The 18122-nt window shown below is 42.0% G+C and overlaps 1 protein-coding gene and 1 pseudogene across 1 annotated transcript in view; both read left to right on the top strand.

Moving 5' to 3' along the window:
- The window catches only part of LOC120747113 (vitamin D3 hydroxylase-associated protein-like), a 48956-nt gene that overhangs the window by 11967 nt on the left and 18867 nt on the right, over nucleotides 1-18122 (top strand). The window lies entirely within an intron of this gene.
- On the top strand, nucleotides 8202-17945 carry LOC120747077 (annotated as a pseudogene).

Raw genomic sequence — 18122 nt, 5'->3', positions numbered from 1 at the left:
GCAGGAGCTGGAGTTGGAGCTGGAGCTGGAGCACGGGCTTCAGCAAGTCGAGAAATCCGACGCAGCGGCCTCAGGTTTCACGGCGGAGGTCATCAAAGCTGACCACGGGCACTAAGCAGACATCAACAGGAAGCAGGAAATGCCGAGACACAAACAATCTTGGGAACAATCCATGCGCTGGTCAGAAAACAGCAGAAAAATTCCTTCAGGAAACCTTTAGCTTCAACAGCTGTAGCAGTCCTCCGGACCAAGCAAGAAATAGAGAGAGCTTTGATGGGTGCAGTAATTTTTACATTACCACAAAAACTGGTCTGAGCTGGAAGTGCAGCTTGCCGCTAACTAAGCAACAGAGCCCTGTACTGGAAACTACGTGTAGCCGCTCAGGCTTAGATCAATAAACAAAACTGGACCTTTACGCTCCCACCAAATCATGTATTATAAACAACATTCTTTACATGATTTCCAGCTTTAACATATGCACATTACTACAAGAACAACACAATTTCAAGTACATCATCAATAAACCTTCGCTAAAATACGCCTGGTGTGACAGTATTGATTCAAACATCAATTAGTTATTTTCTAATAGAACTACAAGCTTTTGAACAGATCGCTCAACTATGTGAGGTTTGTGTGCTGTTCCCTGCTTCTTTGTTAAGCTTCGATCACCAACTTGAAGCTTGACTCTGTGGACCAAACCATCATCTTCTTCTGGTGCTTCAACCACTCGAGCCAGTTGCCACTGATTTCTGTGAAGCATCTCTTCTTTGATAATGACTATGTCATTGACTTTAAGATTTTGATGTGGTACGTGCCACTTTTCCATCTACTCCAAAACTGCTCAGTGAGATACTGGACTCTGCGCCACCGTTAACTTGCATATAAGTCCTCTTTCGCGAACTTTCATGGTGGAGGCAGTGCAACCTTTGATTTCATCACTATGAGGTCATTTGGAGTTAGAGGTTCAGGAGATTTAGGATCATTGATTCCATCGACGCTCAGTGGTCGGCCATTAACGATAAACATCGCCTCATAGAATAGAGTTCTCAGAGAGCTGTCATCCAGCCTGCCTTGGCATTGAGCAATGGTGGCATTGAAAACATTGTGGATGGTTCGAATCTGTTGTTTCCACACACCTCCGGCGTGGCTAGCAGATGGGGCACTGAAGACAAACTCACACTGTTTATTGGCAAGGAATGCTTCTAAGGAATCTGTGTTATATTGTTTAAGAGACTCTTTGAGCTCATTTTTGGCTCCAATAAAGTTTGTACCCTGGTCACTGTACAACTTACAAACAGCTCCTCTTAAGCTGATGAAACATCTCAGAGCGTTGATGAAAGAGTCAGTAGAAAGATCCTCAAGCATCTCAATGTGGACTGCACGTGAGGAAAGACATGTAAAGAGGAGTCTGTATCTTTTATGCTCTTTGCGACCTTGTTTTGTGACAAATGGTCCGAAACAGTCCATTCCACAATGCATGAAAGGATCTGAGATTTCAACTCGTTCCTTTGGAAGTTCAGACATGCGTTGTTCTTCTGGTGAACGTCTTAGTTTTCCACATTGAACACATTTGCTTATAAGTTTTGCAACTTCCTTGCTCCCACCAATCACCCAAAATCAGTTTGATCTGATTTCCATGAGAGTTTGGCTTCTACCTTGATGACAAATCTGTGCATGAAAAAGAACAATGATCAACTTTGTAATGTGATGGTCTTTTGGGAGGATGATGGGGTGTTTAAGTCCCTGACAGAGTGTTGACTTCTTAAGTCTTCCTCCAATACGGAGAAGTCCTTGATCTAGTACTGGATCTACTCTAAAGAGGGGACTTGAACTCAGAAGGTAATTTCCCACCTTCAACACTTCCATCTCTCGAGAAAAGGCCTGCTGCTGAAGAAGCTTTTTTTTATTATTTTATTATTGTGTCGGCAGCTGTTTTCCGTTCGTCTACTGTTACAAAATTGCCATACTAAGCTTTGCTGGATCTCAGTCTTTTTTATCCTTGCAACCACTTTAAGGAGCATTGACCAGCTTGAAAGCCTTGACAAATGGCTGAGGATATTGTCTTGTTCACTTGTTTGAGTTGTGAGAGCTTTGAGTGCTTTGACGTCTGGATCCCCTACTAACAACACAGCTGAGGGGCTGGGTGCATATGAAATGTCATGTTCCCACAGAAACTTTGGACCAGACAACCAACATGTTGACATGATCTCTGCTTTATCAATAAAACAGCTGCATCTTTCATTAACCTTTGTACTATTTTCATCAGTTCATTTTGCAGTTAACATATGAATATGTTGGATGATCTGTCTGCTGTCACTGGGTGGTGCTGAGGTCTGAATCTGAGGGCAGCTCCTGTAATCACAAAGGCAACAAAACCATCCATCCATCCATCCATCCTTTCGCTTCCGCTTATCCTTTTCAGGGTCGCGGGGGGTGCTGGAGCCTATCCCAGCTGTCATAGGGCGAGAGGCGTTGTTTATAAAGTATAATACTTGTAATAAAAGTACAGTAACAGTAATTAGTGACTGAGCAGCCCGGAGCGTTTCTCTTGATTTCTTTAGTCAGGGTAAATTCATTCACCTGCATGGGTTAGCTAAACGAACCCTGACAGCCGAGTGCTCATTTTAGCTAGCTAGGTCTCAGGAGCTAGCTATGGACGGTAATTACGGAGTAGCTTACAAACACATTTAACTTACCGAAAAATTGCAGCGGGGCCTCGGGTCCTTCAGTCGGGTAGTCCCGTTTACTGAAGAACACCTCAGGCTGTCAGGTTAAAACACTCAGTTGTGTTTTCGTAGCGTAAACGCTGTCCCTCCTCTCAGAGCCTACGCTCTATCTGTTATTCCCGAACAGAGATACGCAAGTTTCACCGTGACCGCAGCTGCCAGTCAAAGCTGCTACGATGACATTTCACCCCAATTTAACATCACCGTGTTAGGAATTAGAATCAAACTTATGGGAAAGGAGACCTCTTGGACATCAGTCAACGTGATGAGAACTATTGAAAACAAAAGAAAGAATCTTTGGAAAAAAATTATCTGAGGAGAATAAATTTATTTTAGTCTAACCCCAGTCCCATCCGCTAACATGGAGGAGGTGGGGTTTATGACCTATACTGCAGCCAGACACCAGGGGGCGATAGAGACGTTTTGGCTTCATTTTTGGGGTGCTGTCGCGTCGTCCATGTTTTCTACAGTCAATGCTTTCGACCAAAACAGGCGCAGCTTGATGACATCATCAACATTTGCTATCGCGATAGAGCGGTACAATCAAAATCTCTATCGTTGGCCAAATTTATATCGTTTATATCGCCCATCCCTATCTGGACAAACAGAGAACACAGATTATGGCTACATTTTCCTTTCTGAAACGACAGAGTACCCCCACCAATGAGTTGATCATATCTGGACCTGTGAGAAGAGTGTCGTTTAATGAGACACCGAGAAATTTTGCTGAACAGTCAAAGACGACTCTTAGCTTGGCTGGTTTTTTCGGGTGATATACCCCATGGTGTGGGATGTACTATGCAGTCTCGCCATCAGACAAAGGAAGGGCTAATTCTGCATCACCACTGCTGATAATGTCTCTCATAAAGGAACAGTAATGTTCATTATACTGTTTATCAGCCTTTAGCCTTTTCGTCAGGTGTTGCAGTTGGACTGTGGCTAGCCTTTTGTTGGTAAGAGCTGGTGGATCATTGCCCTTGAAAGGAAGCAGCATCTCATAGTGCCCATCTGGTCTTTGTTTTATTGTATCACTGAGGATTTGTATGAAGCGAACATTATCCTGAGATACATACTTATCCTCATAGTTTCTCTCATTAAAGTCAGTCTCTAGGACTTTGAGTACATCTGTAGCTGATAGTATGGGCATTTCTTTGACTGTGATCCTGTGCACATAACTCTGGTTACCTTCTCTGTCTAGGTGGGGATTACCAGAACCAATAATACTCCATCCTAGTAGGGTTCTTTGTGCGAAAGGTTTGTTTATTTTGCCTGTGACAATCTCTAGGGGGGCTAGCGCAGATTGGCAGTCATAACCAATCAATAGACCTACTTCACAGTTCTGCAATGGCTGTAACTTGTTAGCTAAGCCTTCAAGGTGTGGCCACTGAAGTGTAGTTTCCTTGGTAGGGATATGAGACTTGTCAACTGGGTTAAAGTCACGAGAGTAGGCTTGTTCTATTCGGACAGGAGTCTCAGAGTCAAACCCACGCACCTGTAAGTTGTTGGCAAGTTTACTTGCAACAACTGTGTCGACGGAAGTCATGGTGCTAAGCTTTAACTGCACTGGTTGGGCATCTATATTTAGTTCTGAGGCCAAATCCTCTAAAATAAAGGATGAGTCACTCTGGGTGTCAAGCAGGGCATATGTAAGTATTTCTTTCTCAGGCTCAGATGCAACTGACACAAATACTGGTACTATGCTGGATGTGGAAGATGTTTTGCTTGTTAGTACATGAGTCATAACATTATGCACTTCCTTGTTTGCACCTTCATCTGGGGATTTAGAATCCTCAGTTTTGCTTTCTTTAGGTTCATTCGCTCTTTTTGTGTGTAGACAGGTGGGGTGACGCCGGCCACACTTACTACAGGAGAGACGTCCTCTGCATTCTTTGGTTACATGACCCCTTCTCAAACATCCAAAGCAGAGAGGATTTTCCTGAATGTAAACTTTCTTGTCATCACTAGTTTTCGCTGCAAAAGCAGGACACTTAGCTATGCCATGCGATTCTTCTTTGCAAAACAAACATGGGGGTTTAGGTCTAGAAGTGGATACTGGGATCGGTGGAGACTTTGGTTGAATGGTAGTACTGAGTGCCTTCGCTCTTTTAACGTTCCGCTCTTCTGATGCCCTTTCGTTCATTAGGAATGGTGAGGCAACAGGATTGCAAACTACTTTAGCTTCGTTTTGTATGAACTTTGTAAAGCGAGCGAAGTTGGGGTAGTCTTGGCTTTTGCCTAGCTCCTCCACTATAATGCGGCTCCATCTCTGTACTATCCACTTAGGCAGTTTTCTTAGAAGCTTGTGATTTTTCTCACAATCAATAAGGATATCTAGGCCTTTGACTTGGGGGATAGCCTCTGCACAGCTTTGGAGAAAATCTGCAAACTCCCTCAGTGCTATAGGATCATTGGCAGCTATTTTAGGCCATTTTGTGAGTTTAGCCCTAAAGGCTCTTTAGATAACGAATAGGCTGCCATACCTTTCCTCTAGAACGCTCCAAATGCCTGCGTATGCCTGCTCACTGTTGCGGAAGAAATATCCCTCTACCGCCTTTCATGCTTCACCTGCAAGATAGCTCTTTAGATACAACATTTTCTCACACACAGGTAGAGGTTTGTCACCAATTAGTGCCATAAAGGATACCTTCCAATCCATAAACGTTAGGGGGTCGCCACTAAAGATGGTGGGCTCATGTACAGGAAGCCTGTTTAGGATAAGAGAGCTGGCAAGGGCTTGAACTAAGCTAAGTTCTTCTCGTTCTGGAGTAGTATTGTGAGGTCTAAATGTCGGTACTCTTTCCTTTTAAAGTCGATCATTAAAGAGCTGATTGATATTTTCCTGTCGTTTAGCAATAACTTCACAAATGTCAGTTGTAAGCACTGCACAAGCATCCATTCGCTTAACAATGTCTGGCGTCATGGATTGGCTGCGGCGAATGGGTTCATAATGCTGTTGTACTACAGCGTGCTTGTCTCTTATGTCATGACTGATATTATTTAGTTCTTTGGGTGAGCAGAAAGTTTTCAGCTTTGTTCTGATTTCTTTAGTTGCCTTCTTCCAAGTGTCATAAACTTTGTTAAATGCCTTCTCATTTTTCTTTGCCTCATATTCCTGCATTTCTTTACCTTTTTCAGTTAAATGCCTTTCCCGATTGCTGGTTCTCACTCCTTGTTGCTCTGAGTCGTCGGCTTCTTCAGCAGGGTTCAACATTTTGTTACTGTAATGTGTATGTTGCTCTATGTGATAACGTCTGGACTTACTTTAACTTTTTGGAAACAATGCTCACATCAGACGTTTACATCACATAAATAAACAGATTAGCACCCACATATTAGACAAAATGTAACTGTAAATCCTGCTGATATACCATAACGTTACTTTCAAGAAGAATAAACCAATACAATTTAAAGATTGTAATTACTTAGTGCAATACAGTATACCTTTAAGGCTGTAAACCACAACATATTTAAGGCAAGTTACTCTGAATTAGTGTGCAGACATTTTAACTTTGTTATCAGCAAAGTCCTTAATGGGCATAACACCTGCACCTTTGTAAAGTGACCATCAGAGTTCAAAATGGAGGTAGGCGATGAAGCAATGATGATGTTGACTGGTGTAGAAATCTCTCACAGCTGACACACGGACCCAGCTCGACAGGCACGGGCTGCACTCATCTGGCATGGCAGCTAGCAAGTAGTCTTCACTCAGCAACCGAGTTTTCACTGTAGCAGTCCCCCGGACCAAGGAAGAAATAGAGAGAGCCTCGATGGGTGCATTAATTTTTACATTGAGATTCATTCAGAATCTAACAGTGCTGAGGTGCGCCAATGCACCGTGAAAACTAAACAAAAACACAAAGTACATTTTCTTAGACGCTTATTACAAATATGAACTCAAACAAAGCAGAAAATACAATAAAATATCAACTAAGCAATCAAATACAAGCTGGAAGTGCAGCTTGCTGCTAACTAAGCGACAGAGCCCTCTACTGGAAACTACGCGTAGCTGCTCAGGCTTAGATCAATAAACAAAACTGGACCTTTACAACAGCCAATATCATTAATGTAAATTGCAATACAAAGTTATGGGACGCTTAAACGTAGTTTCAAAAGGATTACATCCGAGGCTTTGATTCATTGTGAGATTATTAAAGTTTTAAATTGTGTAACAGATACATATATAAAATAAAAAATATGAAATGTTGATTTGAAAACCTTTAAAACATTAAATAACACCAGCTACAGTAGTGGCGGTTAATTGTTCAGGAGAACAGTTTCCAGTATGTTGGCTGATCAATTTTTTGCATTTAAAAATAATCGTTACGCTGATTTAACGCTTTACAAGAAGTGTTTTTCATTATTATTTTATATTCATATTTACATACACTTTTTATATTGTTTATTGTGTTGTTGGACTAGAAATCTTTTAAGTCAACAGTGATAAAAATTTAATGGGATTTAGTTGCATTTAATTTGTATGCAAGCAAAATGTTAAAACGTAAGTTACCACAAACTATTTTTTAATTTAGCTGAACAATAAATGTTTATGTCAGTGGATAACCATTTAGTATTTCTCACTCAGAAAAATCAAGCAAAGACACCAGACAGTTAAAAGAGCAGTTACATCACCATGAATCTGTGGACAGGTAATATCCATATTTTGATTTATGATTTTCTGGAGTTAAATGGGAACCAAAGCATATTTCCAAAGGTGTTATATGCTATAAAATACTTTTAAAAATTAGGTGAGGGAAATAAAAAATCTATTTTTCTATGTTTGAGTCACAGTAACTTTGACACAGTAACATCTGCAGTAATATTTACAGCTCTGATGACATCTTACCAGCAATGTTCCCTCTAATTTTTCACGTGTCTGAGCGAACACACAAACTCCCTGAGCGGACACTTGGACCACTGTGAGCAACAGCAGACGTGTGCACTGTGGTCACGCCAGCATCAAATCCATCCAAGTTACATGTTTATTAAAATAATCAAATTACAACGTTTACATTTATGTTAGACTACTTTTAATTAACTGCTTTAGCCCACTTACAATGAAAATTTAAAAAAAATCTTGTTCATGACCTGTGTAGGATGTTAACACTATTGGAAGTAAAAATAACTTGAACTCCAATTTCGAAAACACAACTTTCTTTTTTTTTCTTTCTTTATAAAGCTCTGACTTGTATTATGAGTCTGAGTCTGTGGTCTGGGAGAGAGTCCTGTAGCTCTCTGTCTGCAAAATACAGTAAATAATGACCAATGCTGGGCAATTAATTATATAGTTACTTCTTCAAAAAAGTTACTGAGTTTTGCAAACAAAGTTTTTTGCAGCTGTTTACCTAAAAATGCAGCCAAGGCGTTTTTAAAATAAATAAATAAATAAATAAACATTTCAAACTATTTACAGAACAATCAGCTGTTCTGCATCAAATCTGATGCCACAGAAATTATTTGTGCCGCTCCAAAAAATAATTTCTGACACAGCAGCTGAACGAAGGTTTACTGCGCCCCGAGGATGTGCTTTACTCTTACATGGAAAAGGTTCAATATCCAGCATGACACAAATCTTTCATAATAGATCAAATACAGCAAAAGTCATTTTTAAACAAGTAATCATTTAAATTACTCAGACTTATCTTAATGTTGTTTATTTTTGACATTACTCCTACTTATAACTCACTGCTTTTTAGTTCTTTTTACACAGAATTGTGTCTTATTACAGTTAAAGTTTAGACACACTGGATAATAATAATCATATAAGCAACACAGACTGATGTGTCAAGTAATGTTTGTGTTTCCAACAAGAGTTTAATATTTTACAAAGGTGATGGAGATGATGATGTTTCCTTTCAACAGACTCTGGCTGTAAACAAAAAGCTGAACTGCTGCACTGAAATTTTGCTGGAGAGTTTGGACCAGCTGACAACCGTTGGCTCCAACAAGGATGGTCTCTTGTACGGAGTTCCAGTTAGCATCAAAGAAAATATTACATTTAAGGTATTACAAAGGTTATGCAATGCAAATTTCAGTTACAGTTAAAGTATTTCCCATCAGTATTTATAAGTATGGTACAGTATTCTCGAGCATCGTAGCTCAGGTATTTGATGTAACATTATCATCTTTGTTTTTTCCAACACTAGAATCATGACTGTTCTTGTGGTGTGGTCATTAACCTGGACCAGCCCGCTGAAAAGGACAGTGTGCTTGTTCAAGTCCTGAAGAAACAAGGAGCTATTCCCTTTGTGAGAACCAACTTGCCTCAAGCTCTTTTAAAGTACATCTTTTATCAGTTACTCACATAAAAATCTACAGCACATTTAAAACTGAGTGCATGTGTTAAGTTGCCTTTGTCCATTCCAAATGTGCAAATAATGAAAATATGAATGAAAATAATATGCAGAGACTCATTAACTGTCTGTTGACAGCTATGACTGCAGTAATCCTATCTACGGGCAGACTGTGAACCCTCATAACCCCCAGAAGACCTCTGGAGGTTCATCTGGTGGGGAGGGGGCTCTCATCGGGGGAGGGGGCTCCCTGCTTGGTATAGGCACTGATATAGGTGGCAGTATCCGTATTCCTGCATCCTTCTGTGGAATCTGTGGTTTCAAGCCAACTGCAGGTCGGCTCAGGTGGGTCTCATTCAGTCAGTTTCCTGGAAATTTATTATACATTGAGTTACACTGAGTTAAACTCTGTCTTTGTTAACACTTTTGTGTAATGATTAGTTTACAGGGCCTTCGTCCAATTTATCGAGGGCAAAAGTCAGGTAAGAAACATATGTACTTTACATATAAAGTAAATGTAGTTACATAACCACTGTATAGCAATATTTCACAGACAGTGTTGGGAAGGTTACTTTTGAAATGTATTCCATTACAGATTACAGAATACATGCCCCAAAATGTATTCTGTAACGTATTCCGTTACGTTACTCAATGAGAGTAACGTATTCTGAATACTTTGGATTACTTAATATATTATCATGCTGTTTACAACTACGTGAATGTACTATTGCTGTGTGATTTATTACGATTACTGAAGGTCCGCGGCTCCGAACCGTAGTAAAGGGACCTCTGACTAATACCTCGGGCTCATAGCCGAAAAATAGCTTTACTTTGTTGTCTGGGTCAACTTTGCTAGCCAGAGACAGAGAGAGGCGTTGAAAGGCTGCTCCAACGGAACTTATTGTTTTTGGAGGAAAACACGAACACGGTGTACAGTCGAGTCTTAATAGCTTACTTACAACTGGGCTCGTCAGGCTCTCTTCTTGGCTGCAGTGGTTATTATTGTATTTACATGCTTCCAGCTCCCGTTTCTGCTCGACGACAGCTCGTACTTTTCCTTTCTCTCCCTCCTCGCTCACAGACACATAACGTGTATGGCAGTCCATTCTCCCTGCAGCACCGAGTACACTGCCTATGATGCTACATTCTTTAGAGCTATGCCTGTAGCATTCTGCCTATTAGCTTAGCACAACAACAACAAAAAGGGCTCTCTCACCCAGGAAACACGCAGAGAGAGAGCGTCACCCTGTAACCATGGCAACCGTAACGTTGCCGCCTAGAACAACAGCACGTAGCTGTCAAACAAAACCCAAACAGTCCTGACCCGCGACAATATGAAACAGGGAAGTACCGCCGTGTAATCCATTTATTTCAACAAAGTAACTGTATTCTAAGTACCACCTTTTTAAACGGTAACTGTAATGGAATACAGTTACTCATATTTTGTATTTTAAATACGTAACGGCGGTACATGTATTCCGTTACTCCCCAACACTGTTCACAGACACAAACTGTCTCAAATATTTGAGTCACTGCTTTATATTTCGTATGAAATTAGTGTCGTCAACTCCTGGACCCATGGCAAGAGATGTGGACAGCCTGGCTCTGTGCATGCAGGCGCTTCTTTGTGACCACATGTTTTCTTTGGACCCCACTGTTCCACCATTACCTTTTAACATGGAGGTGTGTCCTGTACTGTGAGGTTCATATAATCTGTTAATGATTATTCTTTTGGTTAAAAACTACAAATTAAGCGGATACATAGTTGTCCTAACGCTTCACTTAATGTTACTCTTACCTAGGGATGGGTACCGGTATCCGGTGCCATGACGGCACCGGTTCTGACATAAACGGTAGTAACCAGACCAAAAAACAGCGCACATTTCGGTGCTTTATTTCGGTGCTTTTTTTTTTCCTGAGCTGTGATACACTTTAGATTCTAGCCAATCAGTTTGAGCACCGTTTAAGCACCGGCACCGTTTCAAAAGTACCGGTTTGGTACTGGTATCGGATAAAACCTAAACGATACCCATCCCTACTCTTACCTCACCTGTTATTAATGTCCTGAGATACAGAACTAACTTTACAGGCTGTAATCTTAACCTTTGCAAACTGATTATGTTTAATTGACTGAGGAAGTAAAAATGATTGACCCTTCGATATACAGAAGCTCGACCTCTAAGGATTGGTTATTTGGAAAGCGATGGCTACACGCATCCATCTCCAAGCATGGCCCGAGGCGTCAGAGAGGTCAAAGCTCTGCTAGAGCAAGCAGGGCACACAGTAAGATGTCACCACACACACTATGATCACTGTCAAGCCACGCATGTGATATGAGTCATAGGTCCTCAGTGTTGATATTTGTGTCTTTAGCTCGTCCCTTACTGTCCACTGAAGATGGATCAAATTATCCCTGAACTATTTTTAAAGGGTGTATTTGCAGATGGAGCTACCACCCTGCTACAAAAACTGTGAGTTGTTCCATTTAATAAGTCAGTTAGTACCATTTGTTTTCTAAACTTAAATCATGTAACATTTAGAGATTTTGTTTCTTTTTAGTTCTAACCACTAAACATCAGCATGCTGCCATTGTCTTTATGAACAACATGGGGTTGTGGTTCTTTTTGAAACCATTACAGTAATTCTCAGTTCAGTGTCTCTGAACAGACTGTTTTCTCCTCTGCCAATGATCTCTTTCATTTTAGGGAAGGGGGACCTGTGGACCCTTGTCTGGAGCCTCAGGTTTTTCCTTACGGCTTTCCCAAGTGGTTGAAGAAAACCATTTCATTCTTGCTCAAACCCGTGGTGAGTCCTCTAATTCTGTGACAGGAACATATTAATTTAGAGATTGGTTGGAAAATTAATTTTACACCTCAGTTTGTCTTCTTTTGGAAGTTTCCTCGTGTTTCTGCCAACTTTGATGCTCTCTGTGGAGTTGGGTGAGAAAGTATTCTTGCTATTGTTCATTTTTGTGCTTGAATCTCAGTTTCTTTGTTACATTTCCATGTGCTAGGAATTATATCCAAACATTCTGCATCATTTTTAGATCTGTTCCAGAGCTGTGGAAGCAACATGCTGCTGTTGAGGTACTGTCAGCTGATGATGCATGGTCACGTATGAAAGTCTGAAGATGAAATTGAGATTTCCTGTGTTTTCTTTAGGACTACATTCAAGAGACAATAGCACATTGGAGGAGTTGCAAAATTGACGTGCTGCTGTGTCCTGTGATTGGACCAGCCTACAACTTCTTATACTGTGGCAAACTTTCAAGTATGATTAACTCAGTATGACAGACAACTTAGTTTTTGTATCTATCACTTTGTTTTTAAAACACTGTAATCTAAGAACTTTAAAGATGTTTAAAGTGTGAAACATCAGTCACAAATTAGATCACAGATATTTTTACTTGAATAGTTTCCTAGAGAGAGCTGTAAAATTTAAAAAGCAAAAGACATAATTTAATTTAAAAAGGTAACCTGGATTACAACATCTGGATAAAGAGCAATGCAAAGGTATTGTTGCATTAACTAAATTATATTTAAATTAAACATCAACTGCATTTGTAAAGGTTAAAAACAGTGTTTATATTTTTCTTTATCTTTGATCTATTTTTGTTTTCTACACTTTCAGCTGCTGCCAGCTACACGATGCTCCACAATCTCCTAAACTTTCCTGCGGGTGTAGTCACTGTTTCCACAGTGACCACAAAGGATGAGGAGGAACTCAAGAACTATAAGGGCTGTTATCAGGACATGTGGGACAAACTCTTCAAAGAGGTAGGCAACATGTACCAGTGAGATAAGACTGATTGAAAACATAGAGCCAGATTTACTAACACTTTGTCTCAGGACAAACTGGGTTTTAGCATTAAAAAAGAATAAAGTAGATTTTTGTAAAGAGAGTGCACTAAGAAGACTGTGGTTAAGAGGTGGAAACTCTGAGTCTTTTGGAACTGATCATTTTGCATATGTGTGTCTGGAAGTGAAACTTTTCTCCATGGGTCAGTTTATTTGTAATATCAAACGAAGATGTGATTAAAAACATACATATTACAAAGAAGGGACTGGAATACCATACGGAAGACATTACAGTCATGCAAATTAACTGCATGCTGTTTGGTCAAATGTTTGTGCATTTTGGGGTCGTTACTCAAAGAATTATTAATTAAACATATTACACAGAACACTTGTTGAAAGTAATGCAGTATATTTAATTACTCACAGGTGAAACCAATTCATTACACAACTCATTACATTACTTTTGCATTTTTCCGTGTCTACTGTATTCATTTGGTGTTCATAAAGGTTATTAGATAAAATGTGTGTGTAGTTATTATGTAACCCCAGATAATGGTATGGCTTCAGGGCCAGTTGGCAGCAGTTTATAAAGGGCTGCCAGTTAACATCAGAGGCTGTTGCTGCAAACCTTGTCCCACCACTGGACTACATTGTTTTATTTTGTGTTATGATTTGGTATTTTACCGTTGGTGAATAAACATGCAGTTGGTCTGCATCTCATCTCTGCCTCAAGCCTCCTATTTGAACCCAGCTGCTACAGAAAATCCAACCAAGGACACACTCAGTGAAAGACAATTTAAAAAAGTAAATAAATAAAATAAAAATCACTATTTTCTGGTGTCTACATTTTAGACGGTGACTTTGCCTCAACACCATCCATCCATCCATCCATCTTCTTCCGCTTATCCGGGGCCGGGACGCGGGGGCAGCAGCCCAAGCAGAGAAGCCCAGACCTCCCTCTCCCCAGCCACCTCCTCCAGCTTATCTGGGGGAACACAGAGGTATTCCCAGGCCAGCTGAGAGATATAATCTCTCCAGCGTGTCCTGGGTCTGCCCCAGGGCCTCCTCCCGGTGGGACATGCCCAGAAAACCTCTCCCGGCAGGTGCCCAGGAGGCATCCTTGTCAGATCCCCGAACCACCTCAACTGGCTCCTTTCAATGTGGAGGCGAGCAGCTCTACTCTGAGGCCCTCCCAAATGGCCAAACTTCTCACCCTATTTCTAAGGGAGAGGCCAGCCACTCTTCGGAGGAAGTCCATTTCCACGGCTTGCATTCGTGATGTCGTTCTTTTGGTCACTACCCACGGCTCGTGACCATAGGTGAGGGTAGGGGCGTAGATCGACCGGCTGCACCAAAACAGGACCGGTACAGCGTCCGCATCACTGTAGCCGCTGCACCAATCCATCTGTTGATCTCCCGTTTCCTTCTCCCATCACTCGGGAACAATACCCCGAGATACTTAAACTCCTCCACTTGGGGCAGGGTCTCCTCCCTGACCCGGAGTGGGCACTCAACCCTTTTCCGGCTGAGGACCATGGCCTCAGATTTGGAGGTGCTGATTCTCATTCCCACCGCTTCACACTCGGCTGTGAACCGTTCCAAAGCGAGCTGGAGGCCATCGCCTGATGAAGCCAACAGGACCACATCGTCTGCAAAAAGCAGAGATGAGGTCCGTTGCTCTTGCAACGGTCGTATAAAGACTGAGTGGCCCGTAGCAATAGGCCAGACACCCCATACTCCCGGAGCACCCCCCACAGGACCCCCCGAGGGACACGGTTGAATGCCTTCTCCAAGTCCACAAAACACATGTAGACTGGTTGGGGAAACTCCCATGCACCCTTGAGTATCCTCGAGAGGATAAAGAGTGTTCCGCAACCAGGATGAAAACTACATTGTTCCTCCTGCATCTGAGGTTTCAACTAACGGACGGACTCTCCTCTCCAGCACCCTGGCGTAGACTTTCCCAGGGAGGCTGAGGAGTGTGATTCCCCTGCGGTTGGAACACACCCTCCGGTCCCCTCTCTTAAAGATGGGACCACCACCCCACTCTGCCAGTCCAGGGATACTGCCCCTGATCTCCAAACAACATTGCAGAGACGTGTCAACCAAGACAGCCTTAAAACGTCCAGAGCCTTCAGGAACTCAGGGCGGACCTCATCCACACCAAGGGCTCTGCCACCAAGGAGTTGTTTAACTGCCTCAGTGACCTCGCCCCCAGAGATTGGTGGGTCATCCCCTTCGTCCCCAGACTCTGCTTCCACCATGGAAGACGTGCCAGTGGGATTGAGGAGGTCCTCGAAGTATTCCTTCCACTGCCTGACAATTTTCTCAGTCGAAGTCAGCAGCGCTCCACCAGCTTCTGCCACCGCCCGCACCGCATTCCGCTTGGCCTGTCGGTACCGATCAGCTGCCTCCGGAGTCCCACTGGCTAACCAAGCCCGGTAGGACTCCTCCTTCAGCCTGGTGGCTCCCCTCACCTCTGGTGTCCACCATTTGGTTCGGGGGTTACCACCACGACAGGCATCAACTACCTTGCGGCCGCAGCTCCGTGCAGCGGCTTCGGCAATGGAGGTGCTGAACATGGTCCATTCGGACTCAATGTCCCCTCGGAATGCTGTTGAAGCTCTGCCGGAGGTGTGCGTTGAAGATCTCGTGGACCGGGGCCTCTGCTAGACATTCCCAGCACACCCTCACTGTACGTTTGGGCGCGCCAGGTCTGACCAGCGTCGTCCCTCGCCACCTGATCCAACTTACCACCAGGTGGTGATCAGTTGACAGCTCAGCCCCTCTCTTTACCCGAGTGTCCAAAACATATGGCCTCAGGTCTGGTGATACGATTACAAAATTGATCATCGACCTGTGGCCTAGAGTGTCCTGGTGCCACGTGCACTTATGAACACTCTTATGTTATAAAAAGAGTACAGTCAAGGGTTAACGGGATCTTCAGCAGGTTGATGAACAATGAGATCTGTGTAGTGGCTCAGCATAGAGAAAACAGTCTTAGAATCATTTCTAATGTGAGCTCCAATAAGTTTTTCTTAGTGTACATGCTGTGATACGCTGGCCTGCTCCTCTTTTGCGGATTTACACAACTGAATTCAACAAGATGTCAGCAGTTTCACCAGCTATCATGGCTGATTTACTGTGAATTTACCACATTAAATCTTGCTAACCTGTTTACCCCGGACAAAACTATTCAGTTTTTTCATGCAACATTTGAATAACACAAAGTTAGTATGGCTTTGTTTGTTTTGCCTTTCTACATCTTTCTCCATCTCAGAGTGAAGTTTGCTCTCATTCTTTAGTCTTCTGGTGAAATACAGCTGCTGGACCTTTAGCAAGCAACACACTGTGAGACAAACTGCACACAAACAGTTTGTGTGTTTGCTGATATTTGTTGAGCTGAGAAACTTTGAACTTGAAATTAACTGCCACTTAAAATAACGGCACTCCCCTCATGGTTCCTCCTCTTCTGTAGCTCTAACAAGATTTCCGAAGAATCTTAAACCCAACATACGGTCACCTCCTTCCAGCCAACTTTAACTCCCAAGCATAAACAGCAGGATGATACCGCCAAACCAAGAGTGACCTGTCCGCTCTGAAGATGTAAGAAGTAGAAAGTACAGATATTTGTGTTAAGATGTAGTCAGTAAAAGTTAAAAAAAAAAAGTGTCAGAAAAAAAAGTAGGTACTCAAGTAGAGTACAGATACCTGAAAATTCTACTTAGGTAAATCTGGTTATGAACACAAAGCTGACAGCATATAGCAAAGGTTAAAAACCAGCAGAAATAGACTTCTAACTGATCGCCACTGTGATTCTACTTTAGAAACATGAACGACTAGAAACAGAGGCTGAAGTCTCACTGATCATCAGTTTGATACCTGCTGATGTTAAGAGCCTGGCAGCTGAGTTCAGCATTCATTCAGCTTTAACATTTCCAAGGAACTGAATTACAAAGACACTTAATACTGAACTTACTCAGTGAACTCAGAGATGGCCTGCAGCCTCCAATCTAAAGGAGTCACACAATGCCAGCAGCAACAAAACCTTTTCCAACTCTTCAATTTCGCAGCCTGTGCAATGGGGTTCAAAGAGAAATGGCCAAAAAATTGAGAGACAGGCAGAGAAACACTGACTTTGGACCCCATCCTCAAAAGAATCAGGCCTTTGAACGACATCAGTCTAAAAAAATGTATTTACGCTGATAAACTTTGCACTTTGACAATGTGTGAGATCGCAGATGTACTCATGCATAAACATACATAACTTCCCCATGAAACACCAGCAATATTTGGGGACTGCGCCTTTTTGACCTGTTTAGTAATTCTGGTATTTTGGACTCACTGTCAGGCTAACTTTTCGTGCAGCCACAACATTTCAGAAGACCTCGATGTAAAGTCTCAAGTATAGATATATTTATGTTTTGAATACTTGTAAATGTGCGTCAGTGTACTTTAATGTGGTTTCAGTCAGCTGCTGTAGCACATCTGTCCCGGGCTATGTAGAGTTCATCGTTTGATGTTCCCTATTACTCCTCTGTGCATGTTGTTGGATGTTAGCCTTCTTATGTTTCCTTAAAAAGTAGAGTCATTTCTGTTTTTTCTTAAGAAATGTGTGAACCATGATAGTCATGTGATACCAGGGAACCTACAGTATAGCTGTTCATCTGCTGCACTGCAGTTTAAATAATTTAAAAATATATGAAGAATTTCCAATAAAGGCTGCAACTTCTCTGACATGCCCAGGTTGTTCTTCAGCCAGCTGAATGTTTACTTCACGTCATTCCCCACATTCCCTGTGTCTTTCAACTGCTTGTTTCTAATTTTCCCTTAGTATCAGATCTATATTGGTGTAGCTCCACTACGGAACCATAAGGACATATCATTTTTTTTCCTTATATATAAAATGCCATTTTTTCCCTTTGGAATGTTATGAAAATATGATCATTACTCTGAACCTTCACTGCAGTTGTATTATTTTTGTGTTCAGGCAGTGACCGGTGGCGAGGGTCTACCAGTGACGGTCCAGTGTGTTGCTCTGCCGTGGCAGGATGAGCTCTGCCTGCACTTCATGAGTGGATCAAGTGGAACAACTGGTCAAAGAAACCAAGAAGTAAAGCTGCTTTCTTTGTCAGTCTCACAGGAGAGGCTGCAGACTTCAGAGGAGACATGTTAATTTGAATATATCCTGTAATAATGAGCTAATCAAGTCATAAATGGTGAAATATTCTCTGCACTACAAGTGTAATCTATGCACTTTTTGCATTTTGGCTGTTTGCTTAAGGTTAAATTAATAATAATAATGGATT

The sequence above is a fragment of the Simochromis diagramma genome, unplaced genomic scaffold (genome assembly GCF_900408965.1).
Source record: "Simochromis diagramma unplaced genomic scaffold, fSimDia1.1 OVJJ01000419.1, whole genome shotgun sequence".
Classification (NCBI taxonomy): Eukaryota; Metazoa; Chordata; class Actinopteri; order Cichliformes; family Cichlidae; genus Simochromis; species Simochromis diagramma.
The sequence above is the reverse complement of the archived record's forward strand: the minus strand, read 5'-3'. Positions and strand labels throughout refer to the sequence as shown.